We start from the raw sequence: 2,855 nt of genomic DNA, 5'->3' as shown, positions 1-2,855 counted from the left end.
ACTGTCTACTAAAAATTCTAATGATGTAAGGTGGATATTCTAAGAGGTGATAAGTTTCCAATTTAACAGACACTGAGGCCTCCGTCCTGAGTGAGAATGAAGAGTATCCTAGTACTTCCCATATGCATTTTTTAATGCTTATTTTGAGAGAGAGAGAACACAAGTAAGGGGAGGGACAGAGAGAGAGAGGGAGACACAGAATCGGAAGCAGGCTCCAGGCTCTGAGCTGTCAGCACAGAGCCTGATGTGGGGCTCAAACTCACAAACTGTGAGTTCATGACCTGAGCTGACGTGGAATGCTTAACTGACTGAGCCACCCGGGTGCTCCCCATTATGCATTAATTAGACAAGGCTTCCAGCGTCCTGGAGAGGGACTCAGAGAGTGGACACTGGACGTACCCGATGAACCGGGACAGACCCAAGTCTTCAAGTCAATGTTACCAGAGTAGAGATCTTGCCAGAAATGCCAAGTCACAAGGTAAGTCAGAGGAAGAAGAGCTTGTGCTCATGCAACTGAAATCAGCTGTCGAAACCAGGGAAGGGCCAAGTTGAAAAGCCAGACTCAAGTTCACGGGACACCACCATGGATGGGCACGTGTCTGCTTTCCTTTTCCCATCTTCACACCCAAAGACTTCGCTTATATTTTTTCCTCTTGCACTTTGTTTCATTACATGTCACCTCAAATCCTTTTCTGGAGAAAGTACGAATGGAAGGATAAAAATAATGGTCAATAATACCCTGGCCTGGCTTGCTGGCATTTCTTGCTGCTGCAAACGGCTCCCATCGGGCCTTCCTTCATGGTGACACTTTGGGTAACTAAAAACAGCTTAAGTGAGTCACCATTAATCAATCGTTGATTTGCACATATTTCCGGAGAACCGTCTTGAGCCCGACACAAGCCATCCGTTCCGAGTAGCAGCGGTCCCTGAAGAGAGAGATGGCCTGCTTAGAGAACTACCCCTGTGCTCCGGGTGCCTGAAGACAGTCTCAGATTATCCGAGCTGATGTGGACCAAGCCGTGCCCCTACCACTAAATGCCTACTGGGTACTTTTACCTTGTTAAGTAACCTGAACTAGAATCATTGAATAAAGGAACCCTACCTATTTCCAAAAGGATTAAGCAGATTCAACACCTGTGACTATCTGGGGATAAAAGGGGATGGCGGGGATGGTTAGTCAGGTTTGGAATTTTCTCTTAAAGCCCTGTCAACACATGCAGAAAGGTAAAGAAACTTCAGCTGAAAATGACTGAATTCATTTAATGAGAAGGAAAACAAAGATTCTTCCACACTTTGAACCACACCATGCATGTGTCTATGCAGCCTGGATCCAACTTCTTTGGCAAGTGCATCCTATATAAACACAGAGTATCTACCACAGACGTACGCGTTTTCTTTTTTTATCTTTTCTAATGTGCTTTTGTTTATTAGAATTGGGTACAATTGTCATCCTTCTATCATACATATACAGCGATGTTCAAACATCTGATGCTAACATAACTGGCAAATTCTAATACTGAACACAGAATAGTTCTATATTAACAATAAAAACAAAAGCAGTGAGTTTTCTTAGAAGATTTAAAATCAGGCCATTATTTCACAGTCTGGAAATCTGGGTAATCCAGCTTTAAGACGACTTTCTCGGGGCACCTGGGTGGCTCGGTCGCTTAGGCGTCCGACTTCGACTCAGGTCATGATCTCAGGGTCCGTGGGTTCGAGCCCCGCATCGGGCTCTGTGCTGACAGCTCAGAGCCTGGAGCCTATTTCAGATTCTGTGTCTCCCTCTCTCTCTGCCCCTCCCCCAGCTCATGCTCTGTCTTTCTCTGTCTCAAAAATAAACGTTAAAAAAAATTTTTTTTAAATAAAAAACAGATGGCTTTCTCATTCCTGAACTTTGCTCTATCAATGTGTGATTTGGGACTTCCTCTTGTCTCAAGCCATTCCTGCATACGACACACTTTAGAGATGGGACCCTGCAACTGTCCTTGCACTGTCCCCTGGTCAGTGTTCTGGACCCAGCCAACCAATCCCTGCTTTTACCCTTGGCCTGCATGTACTTGAGGAAAAACACCTCCTGGACCTTCCTCAAAATCTCATAAGCCACTGATATCAAGCTGTCCCCTTCTGCCATGTTCATGCTCACACCCTCCACGTCCCCCTCTCAGGCACCTGGCACCACACCGGCGACCTGCACCCCAACTGTTCCCACAGCCCAGTCCAGACATACCTGCTTTCTAACCCCAGGTTTCTATGTATGATTTTTGTTGCTCCTTCAGATTCAGTTTTTGAGCATCAAATGACATGCCTTGTACCTTCCTATCTAATCTTCGTAACACATCTGTCAAGGGATTGGTATCATCACCCCCATTTTATACACGAGGAAACTGAGCCTTTGAGAAGTTTAGTGACTTGCCCAAGGACACATTCTAGTGAGAGGCAGAGCTTGAATTTGAACTCAGATCTTCTGGTTCAAAGTCTTGTATTCTTCCCACTACACCACATAGCCTCCCTTGGATTCAAAGTGCCTTCAACTGCACCTCATTCCAAATGTTCACCTGAATGGTGAAAATATCTCTCTTAAGTGTCTGTTTCAAATACTCTCTCCTCCATAAAGTCCTCAATGAGCTCCCTTGCTCTGATTTCTTTTACTGTTTTTGATTTACTGTTAATTCAGTAAACAACCAAGCACCTACTGTGTGCTAGCTTCTATGGTAGTTACTGAAGAAATAGCACTGAATGACACAGAAACAACACTGATCTCATGGGTCAGGCATTTCTATGGTATTTATCATAAAATCATTGAATGATAATTTGATAGATTTCTTTTTTTATATATAATGTTTGTTTATGAGAGC

General features: G+C 44.2%; 1 pseudogene; it reads right to left on the bottom strand.

Annotated features, from left to right (window-relative positions):
• Nucleotides 1-1,592: 1,592 nt before the first annotated feature.
• Nucleotides 1,593-2,178, bottom strand: LOC120222242 (annotated as a pseudogene).
• Nucleotides 2,179-2,855: the final 677 nt, after the last annotated feature.

This window comes from Hyaena hyaena, unplaced genomic scaffold (assembly GCF_003009895.1).
Source record: "Hyaena hyaena isolate Hyena2069 unplaced genomic scaffold, ASM300989v1 scaffold_853, whole genome shotgun sequence".
Classification (NCBI taxonomy): Eukaryota; Metazoa; Chordata; class Mammalia; order Carnivora; family Hyaenidae; genus Hyaena; species Hyaena hyaena.
This window is presented reverse-complemented; position numbering and strand designations above follow the sequence as displayed.